Below are 22886 nucleotides of genomic sequence, written 5' to 3' on the forward strand. Positions count from 1 at the left end.
GCTTCCTCCAGTTCGTTTCCCTTTCGAGGGTGGCCGTTCCGGAAAAGTCAATTTTGTGGTCGGCCATTTCACAGTGTTCGGCGACTGCGCTGCGAACTCTATTCTGCTTCCGGACGTCGTGCTTGTGTTGCCTAATCCTCTCCGGCAGGTTTTTGGTTTCACCGATGTACGAGGCGTTGCACCCCGCGCACGGAATGCGGTAGACGACCCCGGGTGCCTTCTCTATTCTCGTCCGGTCTTTGGGGCGGGGGATTAAGCGGCCTATAGTTGTCGAAGGCTTGTGCGCTATGTGTACTCCTACCCCTTTGAAAATGCGGGCCAAGGCGTCGCTTGTTCCGGGGATATACGGCACCGGCACGCGTTTCAGGGGTCCGGCGGTTGCAGTTCTTGAAGAGTTTGTCGCCCTCTTCTGCTCTTTGCGGAGGGTTACGGAGTGAATGAACTTTTTGGGGTAGCCGTTTTTCTTGAGGTCCGCAAATACACGGCTTACTTCTTTCTCACGTTCTGATTCGGACGAGCAAATTGCATCAGCTCTGTTAATTAAAGACGACACAACTGAGGTTTTGTGGTTAGCGGGGTGGGCTGAATTAAAATGAAGGTAGCGGCCGGTGTGCGTCGCCTTCCTGTGAACGGAGAACACCAGGCCCCTGCCTCCTCTTGTCACTTGGGCGTCAAAAAAGGGAATGGAGCCGTCTCGTTCACATTCAACCGTGAACTGGATGGCGGGGTGAACGGCCCCCATTGCGGTTCCAGTTTGTTGTTTGAAAATTTCTCCATTATGCGAAAAATATGTGCTGGCCAAGCAGAATTCCTTCAAACTCTTCAAGAACTTCAACCGCCGGACCCCTGAAACGCGTGCCGGTGCCGTATATCCCCGGAACAAGCGAGGCCTTGGCCCGCATTTTCAAAGGGGTAGGAGTACACATAGCGCACAAGCCTTCGACAACTATAGGCCGCTTAATCCCCCGCCCCAAAGACCGGACGACAATAGAGAAGGCACCTGGGGTCGTCTACCGCATTCCGTGCGCGGGGTGCAACGCCTCGTACATCGGTGAAACCAAAAACCTGCCGGAGAGGATTAGGCAACACAAGAACGACGTCCGGAAGCAGAATAGAGTTCGCAGCGCACTCGCCGAACACTGTGAAATGGCCTACCACAAAATTGACTTTTCCGGAACGGCCATCCTCGAAAGGGAAACGAACTGGAGGAAGCGGCTTTTCCTCGAATCGTGGCATATTCAACGCACACCTGGGAATGTTAATCGCTCGCTTGGCACTCTTCCCTCGGTGGACACACACGGATTACGTGCCGCCGCGAGGGGCTTTGTGCGAGGCCAGCAAATGTGAGACTATAAGATGGAGCTGCAGCGTGGCCACTGTCACCCCTGAAGAAGAAGCCGAGCCGGCTTCGAAACGTCGGGTTTTTGCCTTTTTGCATTGTATTGGTTGGAGCCTAATTTAATCTCAGTTCAGTAACTTCCCAACCAGACAGAAGTCTGTCGAAATGTTCACTTTCAACTTAAAAAATGCCCCTACTGCGTACGAAAGCTGGCCTACGTTACTTTTGTCCGTTCTCAACTGCAATTTGCTGGCCCTGTATTGTCACCTCACCAAAAATATCTTAACAATATGCTTGAAGCCATGCAGAATATAGCAGCACGCTTTTTTTCCCGATTATAATAATTCTCATAGCATTACCCAGATTAACCATGATAATGACAACCCCTTACATGGTGCTTTGTGTCTGCGGGGCCCCGCCGATTTTCGATGTGGCATCGGAGGTCGTAGGCGAGAGGAATTTCGCTGTCCGGCTCATGTCAACTGCTGGAGGGGAGGGGAGCGGGGCGGGGGGCGGGCACGGGCTCCTCTCTGTTCGACTGCTTAGGGGGCAGTGATGATGGGAAGGGCAAGGCATCTCCGGCTTCGTGAATTGTAGTGCCCATTATGGCCGCCATGTCGTCTGCGTCTATGTATTCCTCCAGCTGGGGCCGCAAGGACGCTCGCTGCTTTGTTCTGGCAGCGTAGAAGAGTGCAATTCGCATGATCGTGGCTCAACGAAAGACAGAAACGGCACCAGGTTGTCTGGCAGCACCGGCGGTAGTGCCCCGTGTGATAGCATCAGAGGCACAATGCTGGCCTCCCGCTACCTCTATTAGTACTGGCAGAGTCATTCAATGCTTCTCTGGTCCAGAAACTCCCGGCCAAGTATGGTACGGGGACAAAGGCTACCACGAGGGGCGCCCCGCAGATCAGAGGGCATCGGCCGCGGCTGCCGCTGCAGCTAGATCAACAGGCAGGAACGCAGTAGCAGCATGTCTGTTCACAGCAAATTGTTTCGTCACTCACAAAATGACAACTCCATTTCCGCGGCCCACGGAACATAAAGCGAAAGCGCTCTGCTGATAAGGCGCCGAGCGTCCGTTCCCTGCCAAACGCACTCTGTCCCCTTCCTCTGGTGCCCTCTGATAAACACCTAGGCAGAGCACGAAGCTCTCCCATAGCGTGACGGCGGCGTTTCATGAACAGAAAAGCATTGAAGGACTCTGGTATCGGGCATCCCTGCACGGTGGCCTGGTGTGGGATGTTCTCCAGCGAAGTGGGGCTGGACGGGATGATGTAGTATACCCTGCTTGTTCCGGTCATGTGCGCGAGGTCGGGTTTTCTCCAGCCGTCACGCCCCAAGCGTTGAACACGGCCGAAGCGTTCCAACTGCCGCACAATCAGTTCATTGGGAACCCTCGGCGGAAGCCAATGCACTTTTAGCGCAACTTCACGTCGGTTAGGGTTGATGACCAAGCAGTTTCCCCTTCACAGCTATCTCGGTCCGTGTTGCAAAGACTTCCATCTCGTTCTCGTAGCTGACGGTGATAATACAGACGTGATTGTACTGGGAGGGGCCGAGACATTTAACTGCCCTTAAATTCGTGATGTTCTCAAGGGAAGATGCGAAGTCATCGACCCCGTAAGGTCGCGCCGAAGGATCTTCGTGCAGGAACAACGCATTCTCGCTGAGCGTGCCAGTGGGGAGCGTGGGCAGAACGGTTCGGTAGGACGACAGGCCGGACGGGACTGACGTTGCGGGCTTGTCACGGGAAAACCGGACCGACGCGGCTGCACCGGTCGACTTTGGGGAGCTGTCGCTCGGCATGGCCTTCCCCGACGAGAGCTGGTGTGAGACCCAGGGGTCGCGGAACGAGTTGTCGTGATCTGCCGGAGAACACTATGTTGCCTCCTGCTTTTCGCCTGTCGGTCAAAATTGGGCGCGGGCTGCGTGGCTGAGTGGATCGTCCAGATTTCATATCGGCGCTGTGCCTCCTTGAAGCTACGCGTAACTGTTTGCAAAAAACGTGCATCTCATGTCTCCGAGATGTGTTAGCAGCAACATATGAAGTCACGCAAGCTGTGGCAAAAGCAAGAACAGTGGTCCCGATCGCAAACATCACGAAGTGAGGACTCCTCTAGCGACGACAAACCATGGTGTCTGGGATTATTGGCACTTTTATGCAAGTAAATACGGCTAATCTCGCAGGCCGCGTGATTTGGAATACGTGCGTTTTGCTTCGACAATCGAATGAAATCGCAAAAACCCCTGCGTGACATTGGTAGCTGTCGTGCATACGCACTCTTCGAGATAGTGCTGCATCACAGATCCGTGGGCTTTTCGCCACAGGATTCGCAACGTCCGCTGCATATAGAGGGCGCGTTACTCAACCCGGCGATTCCAATATGGGGGTCCGAGCGATAATCAGAGGCGTATGTTAGTGCTCCGGTTCTACCCCGGTTATCTGCGATTATCCGATCTATCATCATTTCAGGGCCATGTTGCCCTTCACCCGCTCATTGTCGTGGGACAACGTCATGAGGCAAATAGGAACCTTGGATAAACGAATCCGGTGCTACACCGAGGGCGAAGCAGTGTATGGATGCTGGGAACGTGGTGTGTTGTGGCGTGAAATGTTAGGAGGTGTTATCTGTCACACTCCAAGACCTTTGCCTTCAAACTTCGGCCTTGCAAAGGAAACCGCACATACTTGAGTTCATTTACGGCAATGGCGGCTCACTGAAGGTACGCAAACGTCATTGTTATCGCTGATGCTAGTCACACTAGCGAACGCATTGTAGCAGGCACACAAAGGTTCTCGCGCCTTTGAAAACAGGCTTTCTCGCACTTCGAGGTGACGTTTTGCTGCGCGCCTGTTTGTTTCACAGGTAGAGGAAGCAGATGGGATACTGTTTTTTGTATTTTTTTATATTCTACTGCCTTGCGGCACAGCGCGCAGGACTTGCAAGTGCAGATTGAAACGCACTGTCCACAGCTGCGGGAGCTGCCGGGTTATTGATATTTTTTTAATTATCTAGCGCGGCGGAGAATGTTTACAAAACAAGTGTTTTTTTCTCGTAAGGTTCTTTATGGCTTCGATTTGGTACATTCAGGATATAGATGCCCCATTTACACTGGGAAATGTTGCAACGCCGGTGCCTTTCGGCGGGTTCGCTCACATCTACGGCGTTTACACTTCACAGAAAATGATCCGGAACTCAAGGTATTGTTTTTTTAGTGATTGGTGACTTTCAGTTGCCGTAATGATGTTCTTTGTTTCCCAGGCCCACTGTTCCTACAAAGCAGGAAATTCAGAGAGATGCAAGCACCTCATCGCTATGGTGATGTTTGTGTACTGGTAAGTACTATGAAGTTGTTACCATTGTTTTTTGCTTTTTTCCAAATTGATTCACAACGTTTACAGAAAAGTGCACAAGTAGAGCTCAGTTAAACGGAGAGCTAAATCAAGCTTATCACAGTGCTTGAGTTAGGCAAGCTGGGGGTTTGGACAATGGTGCCAAATTGCCAGCACGACACTGTCCCTGCTACTTCGTTGTAGTAGTGAGCACGTGAAAACCGCAGTAGTTATACTGTGTGTTACAACTGCAGATTTGCCGCCACACGTCATCTGGTTCCAAAGTGCCTTCGTGGGACTTGTGTTTTGATCTCGCTCTCCAGCAGCAAGATGTGCTATAATGAAATGTCTTCAATTGTGAAAGGCTTCGTTGAGGACTTGAACTGTAAAGATTTTATGGTAATGAGTCACGTTAATAAGGTAATGACTTTGTTAATGAGTTTAGGTAGGCAGGAATACCAATGAATCCCACATAAAAATCTTCGACCGTGTTCCCTGCACTGATAAAGAGTTGATAAACAAGCAGCATCACTGCAGGTCATTACCCAAAATTTCGCTGTCTCAGTTTCTTCTTGATGAAGGTCCAGTGCAACCTGTAACTCATTTTCTTTGAAATTTTCATTTTCAGACATAGCCATCCCGTCATCCTAATTGAGGACAAGAGCCCGGAGCAAAGGAAAACGCGAAAAGCTGTCCAACTTGTTAAAGAAAAGCTTGTTTATGTGAAGCACGACGACGAAACTTTGTTCTTAACCGCAACGATGCGTACGTTTCACTAGTGCGATTGGGCATGTTGCTTCTTGACCTGGACACTACACACTTCATTGTGTACTCAGCTGTGGACCCACTCATTGTAACAGTGAAGAGGTGTAACACGCACATAGATGAGCTTGTCCGAAGGCTTCAGTTTGTCTACTTCAAGCACATTTTGCCAAGCCTTGCAGCATTGGCTTAGTGTGTGTGATGTTGAATCAACCAGCACATGCAGTGATAGCGAGAGATGAGGCTACTGACTGTTCCTATTGCTAAATGGCAGCTGCAAATACTTTTATGTGGCAAGCAGTGCAACAGTCTTGTTCATTTTTGACGTTTGCTGTCAGTGTGAATGTCAGCCATCTTTTGGTTCTCTAAAGGCACACTGAAGTGATTTGTAAACATTGCGGCATAACCAGCGCTAATTGCAGACCGGAGTCCCCAGGCCATGTTTCGACCACTCTGGGTGCGTTTACGCGAATGTATTTAATAGAAACATCAATTGGAAATTGCTCTTCCCTGTGCATCCTCGCCCATTTTCTGTGGCGTTTTAGTGTGACGTCAGGAAAAAATGAGTTGGTTTCACTGCGCCACTGCACGGCTCCCCGACCTTCTCACATAGTAAGTCGGCTCAGCGTTTATTCCGCCCCCAGGCAGCACAGGACTGTTCGGCCTTACTCAAGCCAGTGTAATTTAGCCGGTGATTTTTTGCCCGGCCTTTCTCCGGCAACCGTGTTCGGCCCGTGTCCAAATGAGGACCTTTTGGCCGTATACGGCCGTACTCCCATTATGTCCAACGGCCAGTGTCCGTCGGCCATTCGACCGGCTTACGTTCATACGGCCAGATTACAGCCCTAGGGCTCCGGCCATCCCAAATCCACCCATGTGCGGCCGAAGTACGGCCACCGGAGGACAGCTGAGATTCGGACGTCAGACTCCAGCCGGACTAAAGCTGCCGGAAATTCGGTCGTGCTACGGGCATTGTAGTTCAGCCACATTACGTTAACTGTAGTGAGGCCGGTGGACGACCACTGCATGCAGCGCAATCAGATGACTCAATCGCGCTGTCCAGCAGCACAAACCCACCATTTTATGTCCACTGCACCCACATCAAAGTGAGCCCGCGCGCAACCACCAGCCGTCCAGCCTTCAGCGCAGCCTGGCTTAGTTATCAGCGTCAGTTTACACAAAAATAAATTATTCAACAGTGCTCACAAATGGTTGTTCCTTGAATTGCTGTGCCTCTTTTACTGTTGAATACATCAAATATTCATTTCTTTGCACAGCTGGAATAGATGTATTGTCCAGGTAATAATATCTTCAGTGGGGCGGCCTACCTGTAATAAACCAGGAAGGAGAGGGGCGGGGGCGGAAGGCGCATACTTTAGTGGGTTGAATTTCACGGAGATGAAAGTACCGCTTTTAGGCAATTTCTCTTAAGACAATACTTTCATGCTCTGACTAAATCAACTATTTTTATAACAGCTGCTTGACCAGTTTTTGTGTATATAAAACCGGTGCGAATGCCTTTACGAAGTGGTTCGGTACTCCACAAAACACTCAGCAGCATTCAATATAATTTACTTCAACACAAAAAGTATGTCCAGTATTTGCCAATTTTTCTTGCGAAGAAACCCGATCAACTTTTCTGATGATCTTTCACAGGGCTGATCCTAGAAGAGATCAAGAAAGCACTTTCAGTTTCAATATATTTTTATGTTATTTTCACGAGTTACTTTCACAGTCCTTAATAGTCCAAAAGAACTTAATTTTCCTCTAAAGTCGTACTACGTTAAGAAAATTTTAGACGTGTTGCGAATAAAGCCCTTCTTCAGATGGCTGCAGTTGCATCCCTCTGTGTTCGCGCATGCAAAGGCGTGAGACAAGAGTTTCATATGTTCTTTTAAACAAATAACTTAGCAATTGTAGTATTCATACAGCAAACCTTGCATACTGCAACGAATAAAGCAATAAATGTTTCATTGGTCAAATTTGATTGCGTAAGGTTCTCAACCCGTCGGAGGCGAACTTGCGGCTCCGCAAGTTTATTTATTTATTTATTTATTTATTTATTTATTTATTTATTTATTTATTTATTTATTTATTTATTTATTTGTGTTTTTATTTGATACCGGCTTGCCCTTGCATCAATTACAGCAGGGAGATACATAACAATAAGCATCAAATATGAGGCCAAATAACAAAATAATTCTACAAGGCGCGGTGAAAATCGTCATTAAAACAGTGGATAAAATTGTACATGGAAGATAATTACACTCTCATCTTGATCTAAAATAAAATGAATAGCCCAAGCCGTCACCTTAAAGGAAAGTTAGTAATATGCTTCAAGCTACCGATCCCACTTTGGATATGTAGAATGGCGCTCGGATATACTTCTCCCCTTCTATTCCAGTTTTCAAATGATAGATATTACGAAAAATTTTCAACCTCATTTCGTCTATGATCTTTCCCGTCTTACCATTTAAGCTTACTTTTACTTTCCTTCATCCTAAGTAGACAGTGCCAATACCTAATACGAATCGCACTGCCCTATTCTGTATGTGTTCGAGCGTATCAACCAGCTCTTTGCTGTAGGCATCCCAGAAAACACATATGTACTCCTACATTGATCGCACATGAGTGAAATACGGTTGTTCTTTCAAGTTAGGTGGAGGTTCGCTTAAATTTTATCTCGGAAAGCCAAAAACACGTGCAGTCGTACCTTTTATGTTGTGAACGTGCCTATTTCACTAAGAACTCGTTAAATAAACTCCTCGTTATTTATATTCCCGGGCCCTTCTTAAAGCAGTGTTATTTACTGTATACGCATTCAATTGGAAGGAAGGTTTTCTTGTAAAGTTGACGTTAACACACTTTTTGAGATTCAACGACCTTTCTGAATCAGCACACCAGGATGTTATTAATTTGAATTATGCTGCAAGTATTCGGAATCACGTTCATTTGCAATAGTCCTGTAACTTACAGTCATTCGCCAACATTTCTAACAAAGATTTGAGGCCACACAAACAAAAGAGGGCCCGCCACTGAGCCTTGGGGAATTCCTGAGGTCGCGGGAACATATCCGGACGAACAACCATTGAGAGCGACCAACTGCTGTCTTGGAGAGATATACTCGGCTATCCATGCAATAACCGATTAATTCAGTTTACTGCCCGCAATGTACTAACAAGAATGTGCTATGAAACAGCATCAAATGCTTTTTTGCCGCACAAGGAAATTGTCAGGTACTTTCAGGTTATCTATTGCTAGAGCCAAATCGTGCGTGAACTCAAGAAGCTGCGCTGAGCAAAAAAAAACCCGACGAAACCTGTGTTTGCTAGGATGCTAGGATGTTTGCTAGGTGGTTTAACCAAATGTGTCATATCCCATGTGTAGCTAATCTCAATTTCAAACACCGCAACTAAATTAACATCCAGGTTTCGTCATTCACAAGGCTCTGTTGGTATGACAAATTCAAAATAACACTTCTTTCTAAATAGGCAGTCATATATTCCTATGAGGTAACATATTGCAGGGAACGAAGTTGATCCTACCAATGCACGAGCTTAGCCTCTTCTACGTTTATCACAAACAATATAGCGCACATTGTTTTTCGCAGTATTACTGTGAGAAGAATAGCCGGAAACTTGCGCTTTTGCGCTTCCTTGCCTTTCTTTGGTGGGGAGTCCTTGACATGGCGCCGGTCGAGCTCCTGCGTGGTGGCCGCTTATTCGACACCATTTAAGGTCACTTTGTTGTTGAACCACCGCCATCTCGGGTCGGATATCGCTGCCTGGTGGATGTCTCTAATGGTCTTTATTTCTTGAGGGGGCGATCAGCCTCGAGCTGATGCGTCGACGAAGCCGACGGTCGAGGCGTTGTAGCGGCTATGGTGTGGCACAGTCTTCTTGTGGCAATAAATGGCATTTCGATGGCCTAAACGTTTCCCTGGTAATGTTCAGTGAGTCCTTGCACCTTGCCCGTTCACCTAGAACGCTCTTTACTGTTTGACAAACGTAGTTCGTTCATTTAAAACGTAGAAACACCGAGCGGAAAAAAAACGCGTCCTCGTCATTCTTCACCCAGGGAAAAACCGGTCATACATCGGCGGGTCTTATTCCAAGCACGTCTGTGCATGAATTCTCGGTGCCCAGACGCGCGCCGTTCTTCGCATAATGACGTATAACCTGATACCTTACGAAGGCCGCTCTACTCTTGAACACCGGTTGCCGAAAATTCTGCGGCCGTTCGCTTGCCGTAATTCGGCCGAGCACCGCTAACCAAATGAAAAACGTACATTCTGAGGCCGTAAGTCGGCCGGTATCCTGTATAACACCGCTGCCCGAAGAAAACGAATATTCTGCCGCCGGACGCACGGTTCATTGTTGAAAGAGCGGATGCCCGGCAGCCGGGCTACGGCCGGTCTCCTTTCGAACACCAACTGCCATAAGAATACAGATATCATGTGGCTGGTCGCTTGCCATGCTTCGGCTGAACACCGCATCCCGAAGGAAAAACGGATGCCCTAAAGCCATGGTCCGGCCGATTTTTTTCTCAACATCGGCAGCCGAAAGGCAACTGAATATCTGGGAGCCTGGCAGCTGCCGTTGTGCGTCTGAACACGGGTGGCCGGATAAATACCGCAGCGCTGGTTGCCGAATTTGTGCCGTTCATCGTATGATCAGTGGCTCCCGAACCTAGATTGTGGCAGGACATGCCAGAAAGCGGCCATAGGCGGGCCGGTCTTGGGACACACTTTCTGTGCCGCCTGAGGCCGCCAATGCGTCGTCGCAATTCGTTCACTCAGTTGAAACTAAGCCACGACACATTTGTCAATAGAATAATGTCCTTTTATTTAGTTTGTTAGTTTGTACACTGAATCAAGCTCCTTGTCCAAGTCGCTTCACACAAGCTTGCCAAGCGCACATGCGACGCTCCGCTGACTGGTGCGCTTGTAGGAAACTCAAAGGCTAGTTGAAGGCGGGGGAAGAGTCAGCGAAATAAGGAAATCAAAACAACTGAAATGTTTACAGTACAGCGTAAAACTGGGGAGCAGGAAACACTTTTTTGCGCTGGGTGAACAAGCACAGCAGTCAGCAGCACGACCACACATCCGCGAACGCTATTGCGTCTAAGAAATGCATTTGATAGACGTGACATATTGTGGAAATTTTGGGGGCGCTTACTGCACGAGCGCTACACGACTAGTCATCTAAGCTGCTAAATTGCTAAAAATAAATAAAAGTTTACTTTTTTTATAGATTATATAACTTATATTTCCAACCTCGGCAGTGCGGCCTCGTGGCCGAGTGTTCGGTAGCTGATTTGATTGATTGATTGATTGTGGGGTTTAACGCGCCGACGCAACGCAGGCTATGAGGCGCGCCGTAGTGGAGGGCACCGGATTAATTTTGACCACCTGGGGATCTTTATCGTGCGCCAAAATTTCGTACACACGGGCGTTTTTGCTTTTCGCCTCCATCAGAAAAGCGGCCGCCGCGGCCGGGAATCGAACCCGCGACCTCGTGGTCAGCAGCGCAACGCCTTAGCCACTGAGCCACCGCGGCGGGTGAGTGTTCGGTAGCATCGGGTATGTTATTTTGCAAGTCGCAAATGAAATCCCCGAGGGTACGCCGTGTTCTCGTTTTGTAAGTTGATTTACTTATTTTCGCCCAATATTTTCTATACTGAATTCACCATTTTTGGGCAGTAAAGTTCTTTGCTCACCGAGTGAGTTCGCAGAACACCTGCAGGCTGACGCTGATGCGCTAGCAAGTGCTCGTTGGAGTTCTACTGCCATAGGAACCGACTGCTTGCTGGCAGTGGGCTCAGGACAGAATGAGCAGACCCTTGTCATGGTGCAAACGCGCTTTTTACTTCACAGGCATGAGTGAGGAAAGCTCCAAACGTGGGGAAAAGCGCATAGCATTTCACCGTCTGCGGTGACGTGGAGGGCGTTCATCCACTGCGTAGGCCTCGGCTATAGATTGCTACGACTCCAAGCCGGCCTGGTAGGCTTATTTGAAGCATTTTACAGCCGACAACATTACAGATGCACGGTATCGTGATTATTGAGATATCGAGAATGCCCATCCAACGATAACGTCGGATGTCAAGCATGTTGTTTCACAGAACCGAAAGCAAAACTTGTTTGAATGCTAATCTTAGACATCGTCCAGTCAGGTAGTACCTTTACGTGACGTGACTGCGGTTAGTTGTTGCAGCTGCCGCAAACCGCACATTATAGTTTTTCTTCTTTAAGCTTCACGAAAATAAATACCGCCTTGTCGCCCGGATAAACGATCAAAAGTGTGTTCATTTGAGCCAGTCTACTCAGTACAGTGCAAGCATAAACAGGAGCCTTATAAATTCAGCTCAGTGTCCGTTTAAGTACGGTAAAAGCCGTTCGCATGTTATGCAGCGGGCACCCAGTACCTAGTATTTTTGTTTTGATTTTTTTAGTTTAAATTCACCCTTTTCTTTGTTTGCGCTTTTCAAAATCACACCAAAGAAACTTTTGTATATGCTGCTGTTTGAAGCAACTGGTGATCTATTCTGTGATGCTGCCTTAAGGACAATCATTTTATTGATGTCAAGTAACGGCATTTTAAGCTGTAATAAATATACTGATTTCGTTTTACAAAAATTGTGTGGTGTGTCCTTGTACAATATTTTCATTGAGCAAAGCCAGTTTTAGTGAATATCTCTAGAGTGATGTGCTGCATGCTGTTCAGGCTTTATTACGAAATCTAAAGCAAACAAGAACACTAGTGCAAGGCAAAATAACGGTAGTACAAATGCATTCTTTGCATTTATAACTTCGCACATTAATACCTTCAAGAAAAAATAAAGCGCACATAATTTTGTGGGCGCTGTTTTTATGCATACATAACAAGAGCAGCTCAATTGGAGCACGATGCTCTTAAAAAACATGGCAACGTGAGTGTGTTAGTTGCCCTATAGGACGAGGGAGCATTAGTTGACAAGATATTCACAGAGATGTCGGTGTTGAAGAGAGTTGTGCTGGTACTTGTTCGGATAAAAATGGTCAATAGCGGTTACTCAGACAATCAATGTATTTGAGAAATATGTCAGCCTTGGCTGTTTTTGAAAAGCGCCCTTGTGTTCGCAATTTGGTGCACAATAAATATCCGCAGGTGGACAAAATTAAACCGGAGCCCTCCACTAAAATTAAGCAAAATAAAACCGAAGCCCTCAAGCGTAACAAAAAGGTCTCATAAAAGTACAGGAAAAGACCATTATTCGAACCGAAAGAGGACACCATCTCAGTTCGAAATAATGAAAGTGAGAAATAACAGTAAGCTGCAATTGTGAAGCCGTAACACTTTGCGTCTGTTTAAAAAAAGCCTTGAAAAGCCTATGATTGCGTCCTGTCTTTTGGCCCTAAAGCCGACAGTCAGCACTTTTAACAAACAACAGTATTAGAACGCCCTCTCTTTGCCTTTTTGAAAACTCAAGAGACGGGTGACATTTCATTCATGACTTCTATAGCAGGAGGGCGCACTATTATCACGAAGCCATGGACGACGCAGTTGTCTTGAAGGAGAAACAAGTGTATTGGAGCGAACTTGTGCTCCCCTGACAACTCAAAAGAATACAGACGCGGCGAAGCAGTGGTCAACAAAGTGACTTGCACAGGCGAGTGTCTTCGAATCGAATCCCGTGGGGTCTGCTGTCCAGGCTTTTATCTTTCGGCACAAGTGTTTCTGGAACCGTCGATTCACATCCAGAACATTGTAGATCGCAGAAGATTATTCTGGGCTAGTGATGTTAGGACAGAACAATCCGCTTATCTGAATTTGATAGCCCGTGTGGCATAAAATTAAAGAATGTAAGACGCGCTTCGTTTGGAACGCAGATAACACAGCCGGGCGTGGCCCGGCAACTAAAAAAACAATAAACAAACCCATACATGGTTGGCGGCATTACCCCCCTCTAAAATAAAAGACAGTCGGCATTACCCGATGCTAAAATAAAAGACAGTCCGAACGAACAATAAAAAAAGTCCGTCATCTTGCATAGTAATGCTTCAAGCGAACAACGTGGACGACTTCGGGCCGCGTGCGTCGTCGTGATGTTCCGGAATCACCACCGGGGATCACCTCGTAGGTAAGTTGGCCGACACGTCGTAGAATCTAGCAGGGTCCAAAATACCGTCGCAGAAGCTTCTCACTTAGTTCGTGTCGACGGATGGGAGTCCAAACCCACACACGATCCCCAGGGTGGTACTTAGCGTCTCGGCGTCGGAGGTTGTGGCGCCCGGCACCCACCAGCTGCTGGTTCGTTGTACGAACTCGAGCCCGCTGGCGGGCCTCCTCCGCACGCTGAAGGTATCCTTGGACGTCGGCGTTGAGGTCGTCGTCTTCTACGTGCGGAAGCATTGCGTCGAGCATCGTAGTCGGCCCGTCTTCCGTAGACAAGCTCCAACGGCGTCATCTGCGTAGTTTCCTGGATAACCGTGTTGTACGCAAAGGTGACATACTGTAGCACTACGTCCCAAGTCTTATGTTCAACGTCGACGTACATTGACAGCATATCGGCGATTGTCTTGTTCAGGCGTTTCGTTAGTCCGTTCCTTTGGGGGTGGTACGCCGTCGTTCTTCTGTGATCCGTGTTGCTGTAGCAAAATGTCCCTTGCATCAGCTCCCCAGTAAAGACCGTTCCGCGGTCCGTGATTAAGTCTTCCATGGCTTCATGTCACAGCACAACTTGGCTCATAAAGAACTGTGTGACTTCTTGTGCAGTCCCCCTCGGAAGAGCGGTGGTCAATGCGTAGCGCGTCATGTAGTGTGTCGCTACAACAACCCACTTGTTTTCGGATCGGGATGTAGGGAACTGGCCCAGAAGGTCCATTCCAATCTGTTGGAAGGGCCTGGATGGGACGCCGATCGGCTGGAGAAGTCTGGCGGGTCTCGTCGGTGTCGTTTTTAAATGCAGAGCATTTCAGTAACTCACGATGTCACCCGCGTTGACGTCCGTAGTCCGCACCGTCGTTGTCCCTACATATAAAAAATACTATCCGGCGCCAGGTTTCGATCCCTCGACCCTGCGGGCGGAACGCAATGTACATGGTGCTCCACCCACTGCGCCACAAAGCCGACACAGAATGGGACGCTACTAACGTGCCTTATATCCTTGACTCATTCAAATTACTGCTGACGAGCGCTCTCTCGTCAGCAGTTGTCACAAGTGCAACAACATTAACGTAACGCAAAGTACTCAACGTCATGCGCCCCCGGAAATGCTCTGCATTTGATCGTGCAACCTCGCGGGAGGGATGTTTCACTGCGTCTTCCTACTGGCCAGTACAGTCGTCGCCATCTGCAGGATGGTGTGCAACCCTTTGCGCTGATGGCGCGCGATTTGAAACGACATTTCATCTTTCCAGTCGACTAGCTTAAACGCCTTCATCCTTCTAGTCGATGATACCGCATCACATTTGCGCATTGTTTTTTTAATACCGGTGGAACAATATTTTGTCGCTGGCAGTCACGGCAGCTCCGGACGTAGTGGGTGACATCGGATGCAAGGCGGGGCCAGTAGTACTTCATTTTGATTTTCCCAGTTGTGCGAGCTGTGGCGAAATGTCCGGAAGACGGGTCGTCGTGGGACGCTTCCAAAATTTCGTCACGAAGAAGACGAAACATATTTATTTAGGAGCACAGTCAGTTGACGATGGTGGCCGCCTATTTTGCGGCGACCGCGGCCGCCCGGGTGACCAGCGAAGCTCGCGCCTCCTGGTCTGGGCAGCGCAACGCCTACTGCCACTGCTCACATGTGGATATGTTCGGATAGGGATCTCTCGGCCATCCCCACATAAGGTGCTGAAGGGTGCCGAGGGATTGGCAGGCAGTACAGTCAGAGAAAAGTACAGGGCTGGCTGAATTAGGTATAATTTAGCGGGATTGGGAAATGTGTTTGTCTGTAAAAGACGCCATGTATGTTCTTGCTGGATGGTGAGTTGTGTGTGTGCCGGGGCGTATACGCGGCGAGAGAGGTTGTAGTGGGTGGTAATTTCATTGTAGGTGATCATCCGGTCTCTAGCGGATCTGGTGCAATGGTACGGGAACGTGCTGGGCCCGGCTCGGATGGTGAGTTCTCGAGCCATACTTTGGGCCACTTTATTCCCCTCCAGGCCTGCATGCGCCGGAGCCCAGATGATTTCTACGGGGGAAGTTGCGGGTGCTTGTTGGAGAATTTATCTGTGAGCGTGCAGCTGAATGCACGCTCACAGATAAAAATAAGGTGGTATGCCGTGAGTGCCGCGCGGCGGGTAGACGCCATGATCACACGTTCAACGCGCCGTGCTGTTCTACTATTGCCTCGCGCATTACAAGACTGCGTGCAAAAACAATTTATGAAGACGCCACGCCCGCTCACTCTCCTTCCGCAACTTCGTAAAGATGACAATGGAAATATATTACTCATTTAACTGCACTCACTTACCTACAAACAAAAACCTTCTGTATTGTTATTTTTCGCCTCCTAAGCACTGTGAATGTGCTATAGCTGTTTCAGTTTTCCATTTAATTATCTCCTGTTTTAACGCCCGGACCTTAAAAAATGTGAAGTGGCTTCATTGATATTCCTTCAAGCGAACCTTGACCACACCCGTGCCGCCACCGGTCATCTTGTAGATTTTATAAAATCGAATGACGTTGACGTCACAGTGATGTGTGATCCATATGTTCGTCCCAGTCGAAAAACACAACAGGAATTTCTGTCGCACAACAGAAATTTCTGTCGCACAACAGAAATTTCTGTTGGGACTACAGGATAGTCTGTCGTGCGACAGGAATTTCTGTAGTACAACTACAGAAAATCTGTCGTACGAGAGGCATTTCTGTCGCACGACAGGAATTTCTGTAGTACAACTACAGAAAATCTGTCGTACGATAGGCATTTCTGTCGGGACTACAGGATGGTCTGTCGTGCGACAGGAATTTCTGTAGTACAACTACAGAAAATCTGTCGTACGGCAGGCATTTCTGTCGCACAACAGGAATTTCTGTTGGGAAAGCAGGATGGTCTGTTGTGAGACAGGAATCTCTGTAGTATAACGACAGAATGTCTGTCGTACGACAGAAATTTATGTAGTACAACAGACATATCTATCAAGCGACAGACATTCTGTAGTCCTACTACAAAAACCTTTGTAGTATAACTACAAAATGTCTGTCGCATGAGACATTTCTGTTGTACTACAGAAATTTCTGTTGTGCAACACCCTGTAGGCACTACGCAAATTTCTGTTGCACCACAGACTGTCCTTCAGCCACCACATTCAGCATTCCGTAATTACTATTATTATCTGCCATTGATGCGACAGAGCATTTTGTACTCCCTTTTTTGTAGTGTGAAAGAGAATTTTAGGATATTGCAAAAGTGTCACATGACAGACCGTTCAGTATTGCTACAAAATCTCTGCTTATACGTACAGTTGTTACTACAGAAATTTATCGTTCCACAGAAAGTATACAGAAACCTACACATCAAAGAATTATAGATCTTTTCTGAGGGGTTATTCTTGAGCATTATTCACCACAGACATATGCCTTGTAAAGACATATACCTTGTACTCTGCAAGAAACTACAGGCCGGCAAGCAGATGATCTGCCAATAAGACAGCTGCAGTAAAGCCTGTTTGAAAGTGGTACTACAACATTCATCACCCAGGGCTCTATTCTCAACGCACTAAATTCACCGTGAACGGTGAATTTGCCAGAAGTATTTTCTAGCTTGCAATTTCGGTCACGTGTTTCCGGTTGACAAAGCGGTTGTGGGTACTGAAAGTGTATAATTCTTGGCTCAGCAATGAAAAACTAGACTAAATACAGCGGACCTGTTTTTTGCTATTCAACAAAATACGGCTCGTACGTGACCTCTCTGTGAGTGGCTGAAAAGATGTGACATAATTTGAACAGTTGGCAAGAACGTTTACGGCACACATGGGCAACTTCAGCCTGTGTAAAAGTGACACGAGGTTACGTAAAAACTTGAAAATGGCGGCTGCTGTTGCCGTAAAATAGGGACATTTTACCGACCTTCAGCGCTGTGAAAACCCCGTGAATTTGCAGCAGGCGCAGTTTCGCATGACGTGCGGTTGAAAGCTGTTTCCTACCAAAAGAAATTATAGTTCTGACCATTTCCAAGTCAGCACGATCATGGAGCATACAAATAACGTGCCATATTTTGTTTTTATGTTTGCCGACAAAATAAAAATTATTTTTTTTGGTGTAACAGCAACATAAGAGGGCAGTACAAGCCTCTCCATGACAAAAAGAACTCAATGCATGGCATTTGTCCACACTCGATCCTCCCAGTAAATTGCCAAAATATAAATCAAGAGAAAAATAGCACTTTTGAAAACTGACTGTTTTATTCATTACTGTGCTGATTGAAGTCGAGCTTGATGAATGAGTGAATCGTTGGCATTTGTATGCTCAGCAGTTATTCAGCGTAGCGCTTCGCTGCCCTTACCACGCCATACAACCAATGGTCACGGCCGTCTTTTTGTGTGATCACACCATAAACATGGAACACAGCAGCAGACGATAGCGTGGCGGTGATAACGCAACAAAGCTTGCATTGAAGCAGAGAGCTCAACTACATTACTAAAAGCAATTGAAAGAAAGAAATATATACTGTAAAAAAGATTGTCTCTAGCTCAACAAACTTTGCTACCTTTTGTACCGTTACTTCATCGCTTTGCGGTGTTGATGCCAATTTTAACCTGAAGAAATGTTTCCCTTACCAGCCTGAGTTTGTGCGGTGTTGATGCCAATTTTAACCTGAAGAAATGTTTCCCTTACCAGCCTGAGTTTGTTTTTATATCTTTTGTGTATAGTACCTTGGTTGTGATCTTTGAGTGAAGATTCAAATTTCACTACATGTTGTCATTGCTATACGTGCATTATGTCACTGATTGCTTAGGTTGTGCTCCTACAAAAAACATGGCGAATTCACTGTGAATTTGTGCAGTCGAGAATAGGGCCTCCAGTTGCACTCTGGAACCAGTTTTCAGTCTGTTGTTTGATAGACAATATTTTGGTTGTGATCCCAAAAGAGGCTGAAAAATAGTTTGCGAGGTTTTCTGGCAGCAACCTGAAAAATAGGTAGCTGTACGTATTTACAAGAGAAAATACCACAGCTGCATGGCGTCTTGCTTTATAAATACTCAAGTTGGCCATATTTGAGTGAAGCATACTTTTGGGACCACTATACTTTTTTAAATAAGGGAACTACATTTTGCATAAAAACGAATGTATACAAAAAACCACACAGTACCCAAACGAGTACCAGTGACAAAAAGTGTGTTATTTGCCCAATTTATTTCTTTCTAGAAATAATGTACGTAGAAACACTTTTTACGAGTGTACTTAATCACCTTATTTTGGCTGTTTACTCCTCAAATGCTCCACTCAAAATTACAACCTACCGTCAAAGAAACACCACAAAGCAAAGGAGGATAGAGTTTATTTTGATTGCAAGAAAATAAGCTGTATTCATATGATCGATGACAAGACTTGCAATACGCTTGGCTAAAATTATGCACATAAACAAAACAAATATCAGCCCATTAATAAAACCAGGAGGGAAAGTAGACCACATGAATGTCACATACATCCACAATTACATCACAAAAGTTCACTTACAGAACCGAGCACAATACTAGTGCTTGAAATTGCCGGCATTTGGCTAAGCAAAGGAAAAACACAAAATAACTTTGGTCCCAAGTTCCTTTAAAAAAAGCTCATCAGTTGCATACATTTCAAAATAGTCGCACTGGGGCTAAACAGTAGAGGACTATAAAACTGCTCACAAACATTTTGTTGCGCAGGCTGTTTGTCTGCTTTAAAGGTACGCGGAAGACATGCTGCAACTTTCTTCCACTGACGAGATTATCACAACGGAATAACATCACATTGGCAGACTTCAATCAACTAACTAATACACTCGGGCATACAGAAGAAAGGGTGGCCATCCACTAATTACTTCTCACCAGTTATGATGTGATGCCTCTCTACTTGGTAATACTCAAGATGAACCGAAGGCAAACAGAATGAGCAGCTAGCTTTACTGCTATTCCACTTGGAGTGCTGAACTGTTGCCAGAAAACTTGCCTATTGCTATGGCTCCTGTTTGTTGCCAAGGTCCCAAATGATATTTAACAATCCTTGACTCAAACTTTAAGTGTTGCCAGAAAACGTCGTAACCGAGAGGTTCAGACCATTTCTTAAAGTTCTTTCTGTCCCCTGAAATGTTCTGTACACAAAAAAAGGCAGAGCAAACATACCTCCCATTAGCAACACATCTCACTGGAAAAAAGTGCACAAAAGTGCACACAAAAAATGTAATCTGAAAGGGGGCATGAAGGCAAAATAAAAATTTGTTTCATTAAAACGACTGCCTCCTCTTGATTTACAAAAAAGTGATTTATCACAAACTACAACCTAATTTATCGCAAACTTCAAACGATGAAGATACTAAAGAAAAAATATGACCCCCCCCCACAGCCACTTTCCGACAATTTTAATATCACAGTTTTGTTCGTGTGACTAGCGATCACGGAACTTAGCCTTTACCTTACAAAGCACGTTATTTTGCACACACAGCACCAGGCTACCCTCCTCTGGCGTGCCCTGCATCGCTCTCTCTCAAAGCTCTTCTCCAACACCACTGTTTATTGGAGCGTGATCCTCTGCTCGCGCTGATTTTTAACAGCGGAACTGTTGTTACTGGGCGTAAGTTCACCACTGCAGGAAAGAATGGCCTGTTCAGATGCGGGGGACCTGCCCTACCTTGTGGCACCTGCTGCAGCATGAACTAATTTTCTAGTCAATTCTAAAATTGTGAGGTACATCACTTACATAAGAGACATCTGCTTCCTGTATATAAAAACACACAGCAGACGCCTCACCGGTTGAGTACAGACAAAGATTTTTTCCTGGAGGTGGTCGGTTACACTTGTGTATGTACTTGACATGTGGGAAGCCAGACTCGGAGATAACGAGCTCGTCACAAATGAACACCACCATTCGCACATCCAGCAAGGCAGAGCATATATGGGTCACCAGGCAGTACTTCCCATTATTTACTTTGACACACGACGTGCACGTTTTTACTGGTCTTGCATAGTGGTTTGTGTGAACATTGATGCCATTTAAACAAGCACGGGCATAGAACGTTATGCTCGGAAGCAGCCCGTACTTATCAACAAAAAGTTGTTGCACTAGGCTGTCAACACGCATTGACAACAATGGTGCACCTAGAACTAGATGTTTCTCTGGACTGAACTTACGGGCACTCACAATTTTATTCTTCCTGCCTTCTAAGAATGCACTCAGCGTAACAAACGTTGCCGCTGTGGCCAACCAGGATTTCATCACACATCGTTCTGCAATTTGCAGAGGAACATCTTGGCCAGCTTTCACATGCTTAAGAAGTTCCCCATTCGCACTTTCAAAAGGAAATGTGGAGGTTCCCCATAGAGGCCCAACCATTTCAACACTCTTCGACAGGTGAAGGAGCTGGTGAACGTTGTAAGTAGCTCCACTTGGGCCATACAACGTGTACATTCTAGAGGCGAAACACACAAGCAACTTCTCAGCCTCTGCTATATCCCTATCGTCAACGGATTCCTGCATAAGAAAAACTGCCTGACAAAGCAGAGCAAAGTGCGTCAAAAAAACAACTGGCAAAACACCCTTGAGGCATGGGAGCGAGTAAAAAAGAAGCCAGTAAAACCACTCAGATGCTTTCCACTGAGCTCGCTCCTTAACAGGCCGTGGAAGGCGGCAGAACGTGTTAGGGGGCTTCAGCGAAACAATGCGCTTGTCTAGGACTTTCTCATGCTACCCAATGTACCAAGTATTCCCTGTTGCAGTCATCCATAAATCTAGCAACTGCTGCGTGACACCTTCAAGAACACAGTGCATCACATCTGGGGGCATGCAACACACCATGTTGAATCCCTTGAGCTTCATTAGCGGGGATGGGCCCCTCATCCCACGCACATCACGCTCCTGGCTGTTGAATGCTGCTTGCATGTCCTGCACCATGCTCCTATGCGTGCGTAGTGGAGCTGCTTGTCTGGAAGGAATCCACCGAATCGTGCCTGGAAAAATACACATCGCAATTAGGCTGGTAACATTTACAATTTAAAACTCTCATAGCACATAAATGTGTAATTTGTGCCCATGCATAAAATATATTTGCTGTAAATACATACACACACACACACACACACAGACGTGCACGTGCATGCATGCACACACACACACACACACATGCACGCGCACACACACGGTAGAAATACATGCATGCAGTAATAAGCATAGACTCCGAACGGTCAAGTTTGCCGGGAAAATGTGTTAGAAGTGGAGGACCTGCACAACTTCAGAACGGCCGAGCCACGCCGCCGCCTTAAGCGTTGGTGACCGCTATTTTGCAAAGGTGAGTGGCATAACGTCACTTACACACATATCTGCTAATAGAACAACAATAGCAGACACAAATGTCATTTTAAGAATCCTCTAACAAAACCACGTGCTGAAGCCAGCATATCGCCCTTGCTTATGAATACAGTACGGTGGAACAACTACAAAGGGTGTTGCCAAAGCTGTGCATTGTTTCGTAACTTTTTTTTTATTTAAGAAACTCATACCGGGCGAGCGTATTTTTATGCTGATGTGAAATGCAAGCAGGCTGTTAGCAGGCTATTCTCCGTGTTTGGTCGGTTTAGCAGATTGCTGTAAGATACACATACCGGGGGAGCAATGCAGTATGCTGGACTGTACAATATTTGGCAGGACTTATGAAACAAAGGTTGGGCCATGCAGCAGTGACAACCACGATTTACGTTAATGGACTGCTGCACATGGCTTCACTTTAGGCAAATGAAATAACGGCTGATGAGCAATTACCTAAACACGTGTAATTCAACCATTAATGAAAATTTTGAACTTACGGTCTACGGGAGTCCCCTCTTCAAGGCACCACGGGCAGCCGTAGTAGGCGTTGTATTTCATCATGTTCAACATCGATGCTCTTGCAGGTGAGTCGACACAGAAGCATGTTACAAAGAAGTTTGACTTCACAGGAATTTCCTCATACTTCCACACTAATGTTCCAATCCGGTTGAAGGCTTCGACAAAAGCTTTCAAGAAGAGCGACGCTGGAGGGTGCTCCTTTGCAAACCAAAGCCCTCCGATAAACACTTCTCTGAAACGAAGGTTAAACTCCAGCTCGTTCATCATCATCAAAATGGGCCACACACTTGCCCTGGTCGACTTAAAGACAGGTGCACCATCTGTATTGAGGGTAAGTGTAATGTCACTCCACCTCATCTGCAGCTGCTTCCTGATGCTGAGATAGATGCGTCCATGGGTAATGTCTCGGTATACTCCACCCACAGGTGATGCAGCATTCTTCAGC

The 22886-nt window shown here is 46.7% G+C and overlaps 1 pseudogene; it reads right to left on the reverse strand.

Annotated features, from left to right (window-relative positions):
- Positions 1–1726: 1726 nt before the first annotated feature.
- LOC144150961 (uncharacterized) lies at positions 1727–22505 on the reverse strand (annotated as a pseudogene).
- Between the last annotated feature and the right edge of the window lie 381 nt (positions 22506–22886).

This window comes from Haemaphysalis longicornis, unplaced genomic scaffold, assembly GCF_048455015.1.
Source record: "Haemaphysalis longicornis isolate Haplotype H1 unplaced genomic scaffold, Haemaphysalis longicornis Haplotype H1 scaffold_83, whole genome shotgun sequence".
NCBI classification, from domain to species: Eukaryota; Metazoa; Arthropoda; class Arachnida; order Ixodida; family Ixodidae; genus Haemaphysalis; species Haemaphysalis longicornis.